The following is a 20,895-nucleotide window of genomic DNA, read 5'->3' as shown; positions in this document are numbered from 1 at the left end:
GCAGAGCTACATTCAGACTGAGATAGTCTGGTTCAGAGCTAAAATCATTATATTATTGTAACCCAGGAATGCCATTCCTTTATAATTTGTTTAGTAGGTATTTAGCATAATAAAAGTAATCATAAAATGGGGACATTATGATGCAATCAATTAACAAACGTTGGATATTTTGGAGGTTCTAGTTTACAAGTATTTAATGTTCTCTAATCAGAAGGTAATGTTTGCAGTTTGCTGCAATTCGTGCAAATCTAAATATGAGAATAGAAAAATCACACATATTTTTTACATACACATGTAAAACTGGTCAAAGTCCATACATTGTTCATAGGGGAAAGCCATGGTTAATTGGGCTTAAGATCTTCTGTATTGTTGAGAAATTAGTATTTGTAAAAGTAAAATGAAGAAAACTATAGTTAAACTCTTTTGAGTCAGAAAATTCCTTTAAAACCTCAAACTCTTCTAGTGTCTGTTAAAGGTTATCCTTTATATGAATTCAACTGTTTACTACAATTTCTAAATCTTTTCTCATTGTAAGTTATATTATCCTCTACAAGTTCAACTCAGTTGTACTAAGTGCAAATGATGACATTAGTTCGGGAACTTTCTCCAGTTACTTAATTTACATGCTAACCTAAATCCATATCATTTAAATTATTGAAGTCAAGATGTAGATCAAACTTACCTGTTGCTGTTGTGCACTGAGGGAAGTGTTCTCAGTATGGTCCTGTCACAGCTCTTAGCAAAGAAATAAATGCATTTTTCTTAATCCAGTGGTGTAGTAACTTGAAAAAAAAAAGAAATCTTTCATTAGAAATCTTGGAAGAAGCTGTCAGTAACCACTTGTCATCAGTATCAGCAACCTTGAGCTGAATAAAAATTGACTGTGGGACTCTGTACTTTCTGTGCTCTGCCACTTGGATCATCTATTAGCATTGGCACCTGATTAACTCTCAAAACTGTCTCCTCCTTTGATTAGCTCCCAGGACTTCTTTTGTATTATCAGTAATAATTTTCTGAAATCTGTCCTGAAAGACAGGCTCTAATGCTCTTTCACTGACTGTAAAATTTCCCCGTTTTATGCTAGAAAAATCATCGGCCTTTATTTATACTTTTTGGCTTGACCTTTCACAAACACTGGCTTAAGACTTCCATATTTGGTAAGAAGGAATAAGTGTTTACTCTTCATTTCTGTTTTAAATGTTTTCTGTACTTGGCACAAGGTATAAATGAGCAGTCTCAGTACTGTCTATTGCTGTTACAGTAACCCATCAAATTTACTTAGGATATAGCCTCCCCTTAAATCATCTTCCGGATTGACTTCAGTCTATGCTAATACTTGGCCATGCATAAGAAAAACAAGCTTGATTTAATGTTTAAATTGTGAATGGTATGGTAAAGAGAAAGGTCAAGAGAGAAAAGGTAATATATTTGAAATAGAAGACTTCTAGAGACTTTTAAGTACTCTAGTTAAAATCATACGTTAGTTCATATTAGATTTAAATTTAAACAGTTGAATTCAAATCTATTTTAAATAAGGATCCTATATACAGTCTGCTATTGTATTTTATTCTGTAGGACACATTTACTACCTTTTATATTAGTCATTTTTATTCTAGAATATTGCTCTGTAGAAAAAAAAGTCTTAATCTCTGTGGTTTACAAGGACAAAGGTTTATTTCTTATTCCTGTGTATGCTCCAATCTTTGCATTGGATTCAGGTCAGCTCCATGTATGTATCTCTCCTTTGGGGAGCATAGTCTGCTTGAGGCAGATTTGCCACTGGCAAAGGGAAGAAGAGCCAAAAAGAGTGAAAATAATTGATGATTCTTAAGTCCCTAGCTCAGAACTGACACATTGTCATGTCTGCCCATGTTTCATTGGTCAAGGCAAGTCACATGACAAAGCCCACATCAGTGAGGTGGAAAGTGTAAGCCACCTGGGGCGATTCATGGCAAGCAGGAAAGGGAAAAATGAATGATGGTAATACAGTCTACCATCCTGCTCACAAACCTTTAATGCAGTTAAATATGTAGTTAGGAGTAATAGTTACATTGACTCTTATTTTGTACTAAGTCTTTGCTTAAGACTACACTTAATGCTTTACAGGACACTTCATCAAAACAAAACTAAGACTTTGTTACTATGGTTATTTACATCTTACAGACTAGAAAAATGAGGCTTCTAGTTGCTTAAGAGATGTCTAAGGCTAAGCTAGTACATGATCAAATCAAGTAACTTAGGCCCAGTGCCCATATGGGTTCGTTTCCATTACTCAAAACGCTAACTCAAACAAGTACCAGTGCAGGTAGTTCACTTGGGAAATGATCTCCAGTAGCAGAAGGGAGGGATAGGGAAAGTGAGTCAGGGAAGACAGAAGTGCATCTGTGGGCTACTGAGTTCAGTGTCTTGTGTAACCCTTGAGGCACCCTAGAGAATATGGCCAACAATTATTCCACTGGGGTTTTATACATAGATTTCTGTCCCCCATTTACTGAGGATTGCACCTTGGGGAATTGAGTCTCTGGCACTTCTGGGCTGCCCCGCAGATGGGCTTAACAAATTCTCTTAGAATTGGAAAAAGCCCTAATGCAAAGATGGAGAGAGATGTAAATGCTTAAGGTGGGAAATGTTCAGCAGCCATAGAATCTGTTTGTAGTTACAGGTAAACTCACGGTTGGGTTAAGGAAATAATGCATGAGACATTAGCTATATCTAGTACTCCACTTTCTTAGTGCAAGTATAACAGATGTAGCCTGTGATTTGAGTATCCCTTTATAATGCACCCAAAAAGGACTCTGAGCTTTTATCTGTTTTTAAAGCATCTCATTGATACAGACATTTGGAAATGGCTGTTGTGCACATTTGGCTGATTACTTTCTTTTTTATTTGAAAAGAACCATTTTACAGTCCATTAAGATAGGTAAATATATACCACAGAAAATGTGTTTTTTAATTTTTAATAGAAAATTGAATATTTTAAAAGTAAAACTGACAAGGCCAAGGTAAGAAAGCAGGTATCTAGTTAGCGGTTCTGGCACAGTATCAAAGTATTTAGTTTCACCTCCAAATTGCATAAGAGACCTTGATCTATTTTGATTTATGCTGCCATAATTAGTCCATGATTATTATTTTTAAGAAAAACAAGTGATCTTTTTCATGACACACTACTAAAGTATATTTCAAGTCTGCATACTAATTAATAGTAACTTATTTTTACCCATAACAAGTCTGCACCCACATGTTCATATTCAAACAAGATGAGATATTTGGAATCACTTTGTAAATTATAATGCACCACAGAAATATTCATTATTCTCATTATTGCTAAATACATTTCATTCTTCTGGGCATGAGAAGGTATAATTTCTGCTAATACCATTTTATATTTTTCTTCATCTTTCAAATTAAGAAGACTCCAATTGCTACACATTTATAAATACTATAAAAGAAATCTTACTAACTGTTAACGTGACCACTGCCTGGAAATTGTGTCTATTTTACAAGATATTGCAATTTATACAGACGGTCCATAGGAAGTAGTAGTATATGTAGGAATAAAGGTTTCTAGGTTTTCTCTTTATTTTTTCTTTAAGTTTTCATTATTAGTATGTATTTTAAGTCTGTCACATTTAGTCTTCACAGTTCTGTATCACTGTTTTTATTCTTGTGAGACAGAGGGGTATGATGAGACACAGAGAGGTTGAGTAATGTGCCTGAGGTCATAAAGCTAGTGAGAAGTGGATCTGGGATTTGAAGCCAGGCTATTTGATGCTGGAGTGAATGTGTGTAATCACGTGTAATCACTAACCTCTACTACAGCTGATCCATATTCTTGGGGCCAGAATGGAGTTGAAGAGAACAAGAAAGAACCATTTGCACCATCTACCACATGGCCCTCTGTTTTTCATCTCCTAGTACCTCTCTGTACACTCTTGTACTTCTCATTTTCTCTTCCATTTGAATATTATACTTATACCTTTTTTTAATTAGGCCCATTTCATGGTAACTTCTATAACCATCATAAAACTATTTCTACAATTCTTATATTGGGTTTTCTATATGGTGTGATTGGTGGTTTTTTTCTTTTTTTTATATAAACTTTTTTTATTGAGTTACAGTCATTTTACAATGTTGTGTCAAATTCCAGTGTAGAGCACAATTTTTCAGTTATACATGAACATACATACATGCAATTGTGTGATTACATAAGGTTCTGGCCATAACTCCAATTTGCTAATATAGCATAAATTCTATGATTAAGTGCCAGGGGATGGGAGGGAACTTTTATCGCATATGAGCTGACACAGCTGTTGAAATTATTATCCAGGTCCATCAACTCCCTACAAAAAAGCACTTGACCTACATGAGAAGGAAGTAACATTTGCAGGGGAGGTAAAGGATCAGACAGGTCACCCATAGCATCTTACATTGTGTTATAAGCCACTGCAGTGAAGATGAAGGACAATTTCATCATGTTCCAGAATGTAATTTACCCAGAAAAATCAAGGCAGATTTTTTGCAATAAATACTCTCTATCTCTATTTTTCATTCCATATGGTGGTGAAAGTAAGGGCTTCAGTCCAAAGGCCAAATTTTAGGAGAAGATACTGAAAAGTGATTTTATACCTAGTGAGTGCTCAGTTGATATTTTTGGAGATGAATTGATGTTTAAGGCAGTAAGTTTCTAATTAACAGAGTAGTTTCAGCAGTATGGCAAAGTGGAGGGAAAAAAACATTGCTCTGGGACTCAGTAGATGTGGGATTTAATTATGGTATTGATTAATCGTTTGATTTATTCAAACAACTCTTCTTAAGAATCTATTTCTGCTTGAAGACATTGTATTGGGTGCCAGGAGTTACAAAGACATAATAGTCCCCCCATTCAACTGTGGTTACATGTAGGGGGTGATGGATGGTTGTGGGATACATTATAAAAGAGAGTAAGTATTTGTGTGTGTATACATATGCATCTCCATATCCTAATGACACAGTCTGAAAAATCCTAAAGTCTATGTATGTGTCAGAAGAATTGATTGATGACTTCTGCCAAGGAGATAAGGGTGATTACTTGAACTTGATCTTAAGAGTGAGAGTTCTCAAGTCACATTCCAAAGACTGCATGAGCAAGGGACTGCACGAACAAAGGACTATAGTAAGAAAATGTGTGGCTTATTCATAGAGGCATTTGACTTGTGTGCCTAGTAGGTAGATGTGCAGAGGGGAAAGAGATATGTGTGGGTGCCAACAGGCATGATGAGTGTTAAGTTTAGAAAAGTATTTGGAGCCAAATTATAAAGGCCTGTATATCTGGCTTTTAACCTCAGGGGAAGCATTTGTCAAACTTGCATAATAACTTAGGAGTTACTTATTTCATTACTAGATGGTTGATGATGCCATTAATTGGCAAGAGGAGTAGGATCCGTGAATTTATTTGGGAAGATGAATGATATTGTTAAGGTACCTGCAGGGCATTGAGGCGGAGGTATAAACTAGAGTCAGCTATGTCATTGTGAAGATCAGGACATTAATCAAGATGAAAAATACAGATTTAGGTATCATCAGTATCAGTGTATAATGGCATTTGGGGAGGGAAGGGAAGTCACTTTGCTTAGGAAACATAAACATAGTAGACCAAGGCAAGAAGAGACAAAGGCAAGCTAGGACCCTGGGAGAATGCCAACATTTCCAGGGTGAATGGCAAACAAGTCAGCGGAACAGATTGGGCGACAGCCCTTATGTTGAAAGGAGATCTAGGGATCAGTGATATTTCAGAAGATCAGAAAGCTTATGCACTCATTCTAGTAATATCACTCACTATAGGAGTTTCAGTTACTACATGCCGATTGGCTTGTAACACCCACATTTTATTTTCAACTCAGATTTCTCTCTTGCACTTCAGGCTCCTGTATCTAATTGCCTATTACACATATCCTTCTTGTCTCAAAATACCCCAAACTCAGTATTTCCCAGTTCTTCCCATACTCTCATTATCTGTACAGACCCATGGCTCCTCTTCCTGGAATCTCTAGACTCCAGTTTGGGTAGTATCATTGGATGTACCTCTCCCAAATCCCCTACTTCCACATTTAATAATTAATAATTCATACTTACCAGTAATACCTGTTAAATACATAGTGCCTTCATTTACCTCTCTCCAGTCCTGCTGCAAGTCACCAATACAGGCCATCAGCACTTCTCACATGGATTTTAGTTATAACCAGCTAATTGGTCTCCTTGTTCCACTTACTTCTACCAATATATTCTTCCTACCATGAAATTCATTTCTAAAATACAAACCTATATTGCCATTCCCCTACTTAAAATTCTGGTTTGGTCTCTAAATGCCTTCTGGCTAAAGTTTAAGGCTCTTTGTGATTAGGCTGATGATTATTTCTCTCTTCTTTTAGAGTCATCTCTGCCACTTTTGTCCTCTTCCTCTTTTCTCTAGGTCTGTGAAAGGATCGTTCTCTGTCTCTCTCACACTGATAGCTGCTCATGCTCTTTTTATTGTGTGGAGTTCTTCCACTACGTCTGCTTCTATACCCTTGATTAACTTTCAGGACTCAGCTGAGATGTCACTGCATTAAGGAAGCAATGGCTTTTTCAAGTTCGTTTCCTTCCTGTAGGCTTATGACAAAGCCCTGTATTCTCTCTATTGGCGACCTTATCTGTGTATCTACTATCTACTCTCTCACTATGCTGTAAGGACAAAAGTGTAGCGACTGTATCTTTTACACAGTTAAATTTCTGTCACTGAGTAGGTGTCAGTGTGTGTTTGTCCCTTGACTTTGTAGTCTTAAAGAGGAAAGGTTATATAATGGTTTCCTACTGATGCTGTAAAAATTACCACAAATTTTAAAACTGCACAGATTCCTACTCTAACAATTCTTCAGTTCAGAAGTTCGAAATTGGCCTCGGTAAGCTAAAATTAAGGGCCAGCAGAGCTGTGTGCCTTCTGGAGGCTCCTGGGGAGAATTTGTTTCCTTGTCTTTTCAATTTTGTACCGGCTGTCCACATTCTTGACTCATGGCGCTCTGCCTCCATCTTCAAAACCAGCAAAATTTGGCTGAGTCCTTCTCATTCGGCTACCTCTTCAGTTCACTGTCTTTGGCCTCCCTTCTCCCCTTTCAAGGAAACTTATGATTTCACTGGGCCCACCCAGATAACCCAGGATAGATAATCTCCCTCTCCAAAATGAACTGATTATGATTAGCACATCTAACTCCATCTGCAGTGTAATTCTCTTTGCCATAACAAAGAGTTTTAAAAGAATTTAAATTTAACCTATTTTAAAACAAATAAGTCTTAACAAAACTGATCCACAGAATCTGGGACACGGACATCTTTGGAGAACCATTATTCTGCCCACCACAGGTTAATAGAGTTAAATATCTGCAGAGAAGAAAAGTGAGAAGAGGTCTGAAAAGTAAATTTGGTTATTAACTTAAAACACCTTTATTTCGCTCTATTATGTAACATTTTCAATGCATAGTGCTGGGAAGACAGTTATAATCCAGACAGTCACTGTCTTGGAAACTAGAAAGTACATAGGTGATGTTATTAAGAATAACTTTTATAGGATGATGAGCAGTGAAAACTGCATTACATTGACTGTTGGGTGAGTGGGAAGTAAGGAAACCTCTTTGACACTGTTTTTCTCTTCTTTGTGCAGTAATTTAATTATTTTAGACCTCCTCATTATAAAATGACCATGAATGTCACCTTCTGCCCTAGCATCCTATAATCCTATGATCAAAAGCTATTACTCAGATTTAATGGAAAGCATTTTTCATGCCATTTTCCATTCTACTCTCCTCCACTTTGCATTGCCATTTTATAACATTAATAGCATGGTGAATCCATTTTCAAAATATGTCCTGAGTTTTGGTCCTTCCTTCATAATGTTTCACAGTATCACATAACCTTATCTAATGTTTACCATTAATCTTCCCTATTTCTCATTTCCTTTTTTCTCATCTTTGGTGGAAGCAGAGAATGGACTGACCCTAACAGCTCTTCCATATTACTTAATAGTCCTCTCTTCAAGGTGAAATAAACTCATCCCTTTGTATTTTTTCCCTATGTGTATTTCTAAACTGTTAACAACTTTCATATTTCCTTCTACACCTAAACTTATATTTTCTGGATAACTTAAGTGATGAGAATCTTCAGTTAACATAGTGACTAGCACCTAAGGAAATAATATTTAAAAAATATTTTTCTGGCACAGATTATGACTCATTTCCCTGTGTAATCAGAATAATTCTTGGTGTTCTTCTAACTGGGTTTTTTGTTTTTGTTTCTGTTTTCAATTTTCACTAATAATGTCTTCTGTGATAGCCTATAAGGGGATCATATCAGGGAGACTCCCTGTGATCTCACTCCCAGTTCCCTTTGTAATTTCATCCCATGCTGTTCCCTTCTTTGCATTTTAGAGCATAAGACATTTGCATATAATGAAGAGCATGCCCTTTTGGTTTCTTATCTCGCTGCCTTTGCCCTTCTGTCTCCTCAGAAAGATTCATCTTTCCTTTTGCATCTTTTCTCTTCCCTTAGTTTTGCTCATCCTTCTAGATTAAACCTAGCCATCACCTTATAGAAAATAATTTCTCTGACGTTCTATCCATATCCTTTTCTTTGTTCTCCTGTAGTACCCTTCAAATATTTATATCATTCCTTATACAAAATGTTTGCTATTTATCCATGATATATCTATTTTCTACTGTGTAATGAACTTTGGTAAAGATGAGTTTTGTTTATCTTCTTGGTAACTGGTGCAGTGATCAGCACATACTAAGTATTCTGGAAATAATTATTCTATAAATTATTGCATAAATAAATGATTAATTACATCTTAACAGCAGCTCCATAAGTTAAATGGCAATTAATATCCTCATTTCACAGATAAAGAGACCGAGGCCTGGCAGTTTTAAGGCCGCTATTCTAGGAAGCCCTGCAGTGGATCTGGAGGCCAGTTCCCCTGATTTAATGTTCTCTCAGTTTGCCCAATATCACTTTTTTGCAGTAACTCAGTCTTGTGAATCACTAATATCACAGTTTAGTTATCCCACATTTATAGGGAAATGAGGGTCTCAGGAATGTAAAAGTTAGTAAGAGGGCAAAAGTTCCTTCCACTAATCTTAGAAAATATGAAGGGCCAGATTCTTTGAATAAAAAATGACTTTACCGGAAAGGGTTAATTGATTTTGAGATGAAATACAATTTTTATGTATGGCAGAAAGCTAATTTTATATGGGCTTTCCCCAGAGAGAGAATAAAATAAAATGTTGATCACTTTTTGCAATTTATGAAGTAGTGGTTCTTCACTCTTTGGTATCTCCAAGGAATAGTTTTCAGGTACATTTTTCCAAGAGAGATTTCTTCCTTGCCTCTCACATTAATATACCCAGACATATATTTATTAGTAAAAGAAAATCTGGTATAAACAAACCCCAGAGAAGAGGAAATAAAATGTGTTTCTTGAAATGACTAAACAGGAGGATATAGATAATCACTTCCTGATAAAAGAGGTTTCTCTTTATTCTTTTCTCATTCTCTTTGTTGATGATTTCACATTAATATCTCTTACTGTAGACTGTGTATCTATAATAACATTTTATTAAAGTATTGAAATAGTCTCTCTAAACACTATTATAATTTGTGTATGTATGTTTATGTATATCAAATTTAGGTTAACTTTGGACATACAGATGATCATACTTAAAATGATCAAATTTTAAGTAACATGCGAAATAACAGTAGAAATAGATTCAAATATATAAAAGTGCACATTTTGAGCATAATCAAAATGAAACAAAAATTATAAAAAATACATTGCCACTTGGGAACATTAATTGATTCATTGACTAACAGTAAGTAGCTTAATTTACAATAGTGGTTTTTAACTTGGATTCCATGGTAATAGGAATCTTCTGCAGGAAGGTCAGTGAACCCCATGAAACTATATGTAAATATGTCTTTATAAGCATTTTTTTTCCTATAGGGAAGGATCATTATTTTTGTCAGATAATCAAATGGACTCCACAATTTGAAATGCTTAAAAACTCCTAATTTATGACCTTATTCCAATTAACTTTAAAATATCAAGTGCTCAATAGATACATGAGCAGAGGATATAAACAAGTATTTCGACAAAAGTAGAAACATGCAGAATAAATACATGTATAAATTGTATTCTAATTCATTAGTAATCAAACATTCAAATTAAAACAAGCATCATCTCCTTATATCTAATAAAACAACACTGGTTCTAAAAGCACAAGCAGAAAGACTCCTATCAACAGCATAACTTCATTCTTTATGGTACCACAAAAAATTGGTATGACCTTTGGGAAAGCAGTATGACAATATTTAGTAAAAGCCATAAAACTTTTCATAACGTTGACCCAATAATTTCTCCTAAGGCCATTATGTAGCCAAAACTCAAAAAAGAATGCTTGAAGATGTTCATTATGATGAAATCTCTAATAGCAAACAAACGGAGCAGGTAGCCCATATGATGTTTATGATAAAATAAGTGGAAAAACAGGCAGAATATTATTGTGACTATGTAAAATACATGTTTATGGGGATTGTAATGTGCAGACACAAAACTTATAGTGATTGTTGAATGTTAAAATATTTCCATCACGTTAATATAGACAAAAATTGAAACACTAAATGTCAATTAGTAAGCATTATTATATAAAATATTAATGAATAAACCAGGCCACATCACAAAGAAAGTTCAGTTTTCACTTCCACGTAAATCGATGCAGACATGTAGGTTGTGCGCTGTAAAATTCCAGGGTGTCACTCACATAGATTACAATATACATGAAACCCCTGAGTTATTCAAAACAGAGGCTCTAAATCCATGTATATTTTGTATTTGTGTTAGTATGTTCAGCTTTTGTGACTCTGATTACCTTAAAGCATTCCATATTATCTATGCAATTATAATGTCATGGACTTTGATTCAAATAATTGATTTCAAATTCATCTCTGTTACTTAATACTTTGATTTCTTCTGAGCCTGTATTTTTTTTTTAATTTATAAGATGGTTAATTACATATGAGTTGATTGAGATTGTATATGTAGAACAGCTTTGTGAACACTAAAGTACTAATAAATGTTGTATATCTTATAATAATAAAATTAATAATATTAATACTTGTCACATTAAAGAAAATAAATGTTACCTTACCAAAATGAAACATTAGCAGGCAATCCATTGAAGGCATATTTTTCTTGTATTGAAAGCAAAAAACGTAAGAGAGGACATTTAGTGATGATGTTTGTATGGTAGAGCTCACATTTAGTGCTTTTTACACAGTAGATACATAGTATTCTGCACATAATGTCAAGGTTTCTCTTCTGCCTTCAAGACCTGTCTAAAAATCGTTCTTTGTACATATAATCGAAAACAATCAAAATATTGCTTTACTACCCACTTTTCATTTAAAAGCATCTAGAACAAACCTCTTCAAAATCTCCTATTCATCTTCTGGTGAAGATGGTTGGGAATGTTTTAAAAACCTCTGAATGAATGCTTTCAGATGACTCATTTACTTTCCCATGTCAGACAGATAGGATATATATGCCCCTGTTGGAAAAAATAGGTACAGTTGCAAATAAGATTAACTTTTAGTAATGTATGTGTAATTCTGTTGAGAAATAGATATACAGACCAGTCTTCCTATACAGCAAGTCAGTGAAAATGGTGAAATCCTGACCATCTGAAATGTCCCGTGTATTTATTATTATTATTATTATAAAAAGAGTAGTATTGAATTTATAGAAGTAATGTTTGAAAGAGGCTAGATTAGGTTTGAAACCACTTACTGTCTATTTTTATTCATTCACACTTGTCAACAAAGGAAATACTTCCATGATATAGTTATCATTTATCCTATACTACATGGCTAATGCCAATATTTGACCATACATTGTAGCTTGTAGGAGTAACACAAATAAGAAGAAAGTATTTTGTGATGCTAAGTCAGATTTTCTTATCTAAGAAAACAGTTTGAGGTTTCTTATTTATCCACTGTTATTTCTTATATTGCTTAAGAGTATCTACTTACAGATTAATAATGTGCTTTAAAATAAACATATTCTTAATGCATAGATACATTTGTCATAGAAAAGTAATTTTTTTTTTACTGTATATCATCTATTTTTAGAAGCAGTGGAGATTTACTACTGAAAAATAATATGAGAGCAATTGAGGTTATTTTATCAGGGCATTTCAGTAAGGGTTCTTTTGACCCATGTACATAAAATGTGAAAGCTCTCAATTTTAAATCTCTCTCACATGCACTCATTTATTGAACATTGACTAATATGATTGCATTTACAGTAATTTAAAGCTAGGCTTTGGCATCAAAAAAGCATTTTAATAAATCAAGATTGATTATTTTCCTGTCCATTTGGCTCTATACTAACTTCCAGCTTGGGGGAAAAAGAGATTAATTTTTAGAAGCATGAATTCTGTGAAGCTGTTTCTTAATAATTTTCCACCCTAATCTCCTGGTGTAAGAAGTCCTTGGGGATTTTTCCTTTGAGTATGTATACGTGATCCATGAAGAATATCATTTGCATTTTGATTTGAAAGTTCCTGACTTTTAGATGAAAAGAGGTATTAGAAATGTTGGAGTTTTAAGATTCCCCCTTCTTCTAAAGCATTCCTATATTTTTCAGATATTTTCTGAGCTCTTAATTTGTGCAAACAATATTTTAGGTTCTGTGATGCAAACCTAACTAAGCCATGTTCCCAATCATCCGGAAACCTCCTATAATGGGAAGAGGCTATGCTAGGGGCCTATGTTACAGCATGTAGGTATTAAAGGAAAGAAAAATCGTTTCTACATGGACTGAGGGCAGAGGCAAGAGGAAAGGCTCAGGAATAGTTTTTCAGAATAAATAACAGATAATAGGTTCTTTTGATTATTCTGGAATATCTACTCATTATAGGAGAATAAATAATATTTCATTTATTCATATGGGACTACTTTTCTGTAATGGCTTTATACAATATTTGAAGGTGTTGGGCCTTGACTATATTAATGATTTTTCAAATTTCATTTTTGGATGCTCAATACCAACATCACTCATTTAATTTCATTATCAATGAATTTATTACCACATATAAAATAACACTAATGCATAATAATTGTAAATTATTTTGGTTGTAAAATATGAATGATATTCAAAGTTGTTTCTTAACTCTATCTTTTATTTTACATTACAGATGAAAGAGAAGATGTTCAAAAGAAAACATTCACAAAATGGATAAATGCACAATTTTCTAAGGTAAGAATATTTCGTTACTTCTCTTTTAGGATATAAGTTACTGAATTTCCAAAATGAACTATGTACCTGTGTAATTTAAATGTCCATATTGTTTTTCTCATAGTCATTTTATTTTAGCTGTGCGAATCTGGGAATATTATGTTGACTTTTAATTAAGGAAAAAGCAACAGAATACATGGTAAAGAGAAATTATTTAATTTGATAAAACATATCTTTGATTCTTCTTGATAATATGAGTTTCCTTAATGACATCACTCATCAGATTATTTGAACAGCAGTCTTCCATCAAATAGATAGTGTATGTCATTCACTAGAAGAAGACATGAGGGATTTTTATTGTTCTAAAAATATTCATTTTTTTGGTCCTTCTTTGTTTTTACCAAGTTCAAGAAAAAGAGATATAACTGCCTTGCCTCTCCTTGGCCCCTGTCACTGAAAGCATGTGTGAAATAATGTAAGATGATAAGTTTATCCTCTTTTTCTGTAGGCATCAATCCATACTCTTAATATTTATTTACTTTACAAGTACAACTAACTCATGATCGATAAATAGCACAACTCTAGATAATTTTTATCTGAACACTGAGTAAAGTGTTCTTACATTGAAAACTAGAGTGAAATGTAAGGAGATTTATGTGGATTTCAAGATTAGAAAGACTTGATTTATATTTAATAATTCTGGATTTGGGCAAATCAGTCAGTTGCTTTGCAAGTCAGTTTCCTCATCTTTCTATCATGTGTGTGTGTGTATATGTATGTATTAGTGCCTATATAATAAATCAAACCCAGATAATGAGAATATAAAGCTAATAAAATATGGACCCTATATACAAGGCTTTAAGAATGGTAAAATGGTAATAACAGTTATTTTGCATATTATTGTGAGAATTAAAAAAGGCACTGTATGTAAAAATTTCTGGTGCAATGCCTGACACTCTTACTGTATATGAATTACCTTCTCCTTGGGTCTGTCTCATTTTGTAAAAGTCATTTCAGTAATGGATCTAAAACAATCCACTGAAAGATGCAATCTGAAAAGTAATAGTTTACGAAGGGTTTTAGGGTATCATCTATTCTTTGTGGTATTTGATAGCACAATTTTGCCAGGTGCTCTTTAGTATATTGGCAAAAAAGTAAAGTTACTGGATTTTAACTAATCAGATTTCATTTATATTTACTTACTGAATTAATAAATTGCTATTGTAGAACTTTAAATGATAAACATAAAAATGAAGCATATATATAAAGTCTCAACTTTTTCTGAACTAAGTAAGGTACAAATAATTAAAAATGAATAAATTACAACAACAGAAATGAAGAAGAATAAATGAAAAATAAACTCAAGAAATATTTGGGATAGGAATTCATAACTCTCAGAATATTTACCACACGAATGTATATAGTTTAATTGCTGTATCTAGTGACCTCATTAAAATTTTCTTAATTTTGGAGCTTTGTAGCAGACAATAGATAAAAGCTTTCCAACAAATTTACAGACAAATCAAAATTGTAAAAAGAGTTTTTTCAAATTATAATGTAACATAATACTCTGAATCTTTTAATTAAACCATTGAGTTATTTTAATAAGGTATGTAAACATGATAAACACTGAATTCTCATTCCCAGAAATCTAAATGGATATCACTCTCCATACATTGACATTTTCAACTGCCGTTTACCACAACTCATGTGCTAATATACTGACCAAAGTTTAATATCCTGTCTTCTATGAATATGTTGTTGGCACTGTCTTAGAGCAATTTTCCCTGCCTAATGAGTGCCCAGATTGTAAAAGCTGTGGAATAATCACATACATGAGTACATTTACTGTTTTTCCCCAAGTATCTCCCCCAAGTTCAACTCCTATTTATTTCCTTTATTTTATATGTGTTCTCCCTAAACCTATTACATATGGATCAGGAGAGTCACCACTGTTTCAAATACAGAAGTTTCATCTTTGGGCATATCCTAGGTATCAGGAATATAAATAAATATTTATAAAGACAGAGTAAAAAGATTCAGAGATAACATTTATGTTTCTGTAATTTTTTTCCGTTTAAAGACTTGAAAAATATATTTTCCACATGACTGATTTTTTCTTGTCAAGACTTTAGGTACATGACTAAAGTTTATGTAGACACTTTTGAAGATGATGAAAAAGGAAAGCTAATTGATTCAGTTTAAGCCACTTGGTGATACCAAAAGATAACCATAACTCTGAGATATGTCATTTGACATATATTTATTTCATCACTACATGGAATTGAGCAGAAGTCCAGCCTGTAGGAGGCAGAAAATTAGTTTAAGTTGCATCTTCTGATCTCATGGAACATACCCATTTGGGAGATGTTGGATAATTGCTAAATAGAGTAGCCCTAAGTAGTCTGTGGGTGAGCAGAGAAAGCAGTATTGTGAGCTAGAGAGAATCCAGAAACCTTTATGGGGATAGCTCTACTGACTGAGTCTGAAGGAAGGAGCATCAAAGAGCAAGACACTCCGGTCTGAGAAAATGGGGATCCATTGAAGGCAGGACTGTGTGTTTTCTTTATAAGCTCAGTGATCATTACTAGTACACTAAATAAATATAATAAATACATTTTTGTCAGTAGTATAGATGAGTAAATATATGCTAAGTTGAAGAAAAGAGGAAGATTCTTAATGAAAAAGAATATGTTGAAGAAGACTTAAGAGAGAAAAAGCAATTAAAAAATCTTTGTGGTAAATTGGGCAAAGAGAAAAACGTACAACAACAATAAAAATGAATATGATGAGGTAAAAGGTTTATTGATGAGGTGCACACACACACACACACACACAAACACAAACACACACACACACACAGACACTTTGGTATAATATTTGTGAAGCATAGAGAGACAGCAGAGTAGTTTCTTGTTATTTTGTAAAGCTACATAAGGGATAGTTTAAGGGAAAAACTGATTAAATACAGCCTTATCATTTTGTGTCATTTGAAGCTTAATGTATCTTTGTAGTAAATCCAGCTGATTTTTTTCTTTCCCAGTACCATTTTAAAATAGGCCCTATCTCTTTTTTAAAATAAGTCTTCTATTAACCTTCGATTCCAAAAATTTTACTGGAATGTGATTTATTGCATCTATTCTATAAAGATAAACAAACAATATTTATCTCCACATAAACACAAAGACATTTCTAGGTAAGATTAATTCAAGGTAAATAGTCTTTTCTTGTAATTTATAGATATTTTATAATCCTAAAAACATATTTACTGTTTACCACAAATATAATTCACATTTTAAAAATCCTGCTCATTCACACAGATTCATTCACAAAAGCATATATAAGGAAGGTACACTTTTGAAATCATGACCAGCAATAATTTTGTCATCAAACTTGTTTGATGTTTGGGTTAGAGAAAAAGCAATCTGTGAGGGAAAATATTTACTACTAGATCAATTGAAAGATTTAAACCATCTCCCAGTGAGTTATATGATGGTTTTGATCGTACCCTGGATTTAGTGATTAACTTTATTTCTGTCCTCTAACTACACTTTTTCTAATTCTTCCAAAAGTAGTAGACAACTTTGTTTTTATCTTAAGTGAAGTAGAAATTTGTGATTGGTTTTGTCTATGTACTTCACCAGGGCCCATGATATAATATGTTTATGTCTTTATTACCACAACTATATGCCCATACCTAAAAGACAGGACACGCCCTCTCACGATAACAATAACATGAAGTAGGATTAACTGAAGTAACATACTTTTTCCAAGAATTCACCATAATTTCCTTTCTGGCCAGCATGATGAGTATGTTATAATACAAACTAACACTAAAATTGTGAGTCCGTAAACAAAGCTTTTTTTGCGTTATATCCACACATGAAGTCATTAAAAAAAAAGGTACACAGAAAATTTAATTTCTTTGAAACTTGTTTTCCTTATATGTCCATGTCTACCTTGTGAGAAAACATATAGTAAAAGTCTGAGAAATAGAAAACATAAAACATTGCCAGTTTTATCATGTAATGTATTTTCTGAATTGAATGAGTCATATGTTTATGCATTTTCTGAATTAAATGAATCATATATTTATGCATTTCTCCCCTGGATACCTGCTTATTTCTTCCTTGAACATGGTTTTGGCTACCTTCTTTGGATGAAACCAGGAGAATAGAACATTTATTTATATTTCATTATCTTACCACATTCTCTGTGCCATGCACTCAGTACACACACACACACACACACACACACACACACAAACACGCACAGGCACACGCAGTAAGCATGGTATATGTTTAAAGTTAATTTCACAATTCCATTGTATAGAAGAAGGATACTGGGACCTAGGGGCAAAACACTGTTTCAGTGAAAAAAGTAACAATTTGTATGTACGTCTCCTCCCTGTTGGTTCCAAATTTATACATAACTAACAAATTGATATATAACTACTATGCAAGGGGCCTGATTATCAGACATAATAGAGCAGAGCTGTTGTGTCATGGAAGGTTCGCCATAGATATAAACAGTCCCAGACTGCTATGCCTCTGGCTTCCTGTTTCTCCTTACTGTTTGGTATCAGGAAGAATTAGGTCACTAGAGAGGATGAAGGGCAGTGAACTCATTCTCTGGATCACGATAATAAGCTCGCATAAGGATTTGGTAATACCCAATGTATTTGGTAATGTTTTGGGGAGATGAATATTGGTACAAGAAACAATAGAAATCCTCATTTCAGAAATAGTGAAGATTAGAAACATTTTGTTCCTCTGTATCATCATATTAATAACACTATTTAGAGAGATGCTTTTGTGGTTAGCTGTACTCCTGACCTAGTATGTATTCCAGATGAGCTAAATGAGATTAGGTGGCTTGCTCAAGATAAATGGAAGAAATGAAGCTCAGAAACTGGACTTTAAAACCCTTAATATTTCGATATCTGTTACTGTTGTGGCAACTCATCCACCTACCAAATGCTGCATTTTTCTTGAGACACATCACACAATTGATAGGTTTTATGAGAAGTGGAGAGGGGTTTTGAGGACATTGAAAACTTGAGAATAGAAGGTATTTAAGGCTTACAATACCAACAGAGAATGCTGCATTTTTCTTGAGACACATCACACAATTGATAGGTTTTATGAGAAGTGGAGAGGGGTTTTGAGGACATTGAAAACTTGAGAATAGAAGGTATTTAAGGCTTACAATACCAACAGAGACTTTAAGCTACCTTTGAATGTTTAATAACCCCAAAACTCAACTACTATTGAGGAAGACTTTTAATTGATTCTTCCTAAATGATTTCCAGTACATTAAATGTCAATACTTTTACATGCTAGGTTTTGGTGAGTGATATAATCTAATTTTCAGTATAATTATGTAAATTGTGAATATTGTTATTTATTAATACTAATTTTATTTTCACAAATCATAAGCAAATCATTATGTATAAGAGATAAATATTTGTTTAAAATTATTTTATGAGAAATACAAAATATAGCTTTACTTGCATGTGGGCTACCCTAAATCTACGCTAGATGTTAAGATGACTTGTAGAATATCTGTATTTGCCATTGAAATAATTATGCTAATGGTCTAATCCACTGAGAACGATTCCCTTGAATGTTTTCCCGAATCTAATCTTTGCAAAGTACCCAAGTAACAAAGGATATCATTCAGTTAGTGAAAGGAAAATTGGATTGTGATAGGTCTCATTGTTTTCAATGAAAGGCAAATAATTTGTTGTTTGTATTACAGATTTTTCTTAGAAATCTGTTGTTCTTTATCAACCCACTGTTACTGAGCTCTTACTAATTCTGGCTAGTTTTATAAGGTATACAGGTTTTGCTCTTTAAACTCCTATGTTCTGAAATATCTTATGGTAAAAATGGAATTGTTAGACGACTGTGATAACCACTACACTACGGAAACAACGCAAGAAAAATGGAATTGTTGATTGCAGTACCGACATAGGGTGGAGTGGCCTCAGTGGCAGGCATATTTAGCTGGCAAATGTAAATATTTACCAGTTAGCATTATTGTTGCTAGCTAAAAGCAATTCTCCATGGCTGATAGGCAAATGCATTAGTTACCTGATTTATTCTGTCTTTGGGGCCTACATAACTTTCTAGCAAAACAAGATGTATTGACTTTCGTGATTTATTTTCATTTTGGGAAGAATATTGGCACTCTAGTACCATCCCACTGGAGCTATATAGTTGCTAAAATAACCTTTCAACATTCAACAAATATCTTTTGAGTGCCAACTCTGTGGCAGGCATAGTTTTGTACCCCTAAAAGGCACAATACAACATGGTTTTCTTCTCTAAGAGATTATCATCTGAAGGAAGAAACACTTATATAAACAAATAATTAAAATAAAATTTGGCCTTAAATATAATAGAAGTGCCATGGGAACATAGAGGAAAGAATGACTAATTGCTTGGAGAGGAGGACAGCTTTTTGAAAAGAGGTGACACTTAATCTAAGGTTGTCCACATAAAGACTATTTAAAGAAAGATGAAGGCAACAAGAATTGCACGTGGAAGTTTGGAATGGTTCCAGAAGCTTGGCCTATCAGGTAGCAAGTGGCCAAGGAGATGTGTGTGAGTGGAACATGGAGGCTGTGAGAGAGCAAGCAGATGCCATTCCTGAGTAGTTAGTTGTACTATAGTTGGGGCCAGTTGTGCCAAGAATGAGCTATTGGCTTAATCATGTTAATATTCAACTTCTGGTTGAAAATTGTGACGTTCTAAAACAGTAGGCAATGGTAGAGCAATCAAACTGCCCTCCCACCACTAATCTTTCCTGCAAAATTGAATCTGAAGCCTAGACTTTACACTTAGGAAATAGACAAGGATCTAAAATGAAAATGCAAAAGGGTTACATTTTGTTGTAGAGTTGTTTGATACCACTCATTCTCATCAGAATACTGCATCAGAATCACCTAGAGAGCTTGTTACAGCATCAATCACTGTAACCCACAGCCAGGGTTTTTGATTCCATAGATCTAGAGGAACCCAAGAACTCTGATTTCTAACAAGTTCCGAGTTAGAAAGGGTTCCTGTTATTAAAATTACCAACAGCTATGATGTCAGACAGTGTATAAATACTTTCCTATGCATTAGGTATGTGTCTATGCATTAAGTTCCTATCCTTCATAAACAATCATTTATATTTAAGGAAACATGCTTTGACAGAAATAGGCTTTTTGGGGTCAGTCTCAGCTATCAATAATAACGCTATTGGCTAGGAATGCTGAGGCGCGCTCACCTGGACCCATACTAGGGAAAAAAAAAAAAAAGGATAAGAATGAGAATAGGGTGGGTTGTTGTTTTCTGTAGTGGATTCCGGGAAGACCTCTCCCAAGAGATTTATAAGAAACCTGAGGCAAGGAAGAGAATGAATCATGCAGAGAGCATGGAGAACAAAGTTCCAGACAGAAGGAAGAACATGTCCAAAGTCCTGAGGAGAGAATGTGTGTGTGTTCAAGGGACAGCAGGGTGGCTGGAGTAGAATGTCTGGGGCAGAGTGCTATGAGCTATACCTGACGTGGTATTAGAGGGACAAATCAGGTAAGGCTTCATCGACCATTGTGA

The 20,895-nt window shown here is 34.0% G+C and overlaps 1 protein-coding gene across 2 annotated transcripts in view; it reads left to right on the top strand.

The window, feature by feature from the left end:
* Nucleotides 1-20,895, top strand: part of DMD (dystrophin) — a 1,854,428-nt gene that overhangs the window by 150,434 nt on the left and 1,683,099 nt on the right. For both annotated transcript variants that reach the window (XM_031673322.2, XM_072956638.1), the window contains one exon: nucleotides 13,254-13,315. The gene's annotated coding sequence lies outside the window, so the exon portion shown is untranslated. Of the gene's footprint in view, nucleotides 1-13,253; nucleotides 13,316-20,895 lie in introns of those variants that run through there.

This window comes from Vicugna pacos, chromosome X, assembly GCF_048564905.1.
Source record: "Vicugna pacos chromosome X, VicPac4, whole genome shotgun sequence".
Taxonomy (NCBI): domain Eukaryota; kingdom Metazoa; phylum Chordata; class Mammalia; order Artiodactyla; family Camelidae; genus Vicugna; species Vicugna pacos.
The sequence above is the reverse complement of the archived record's forward strand: the minus strand, read 5'-3'. Positions and strand labels throughout refer to the sequence as shown.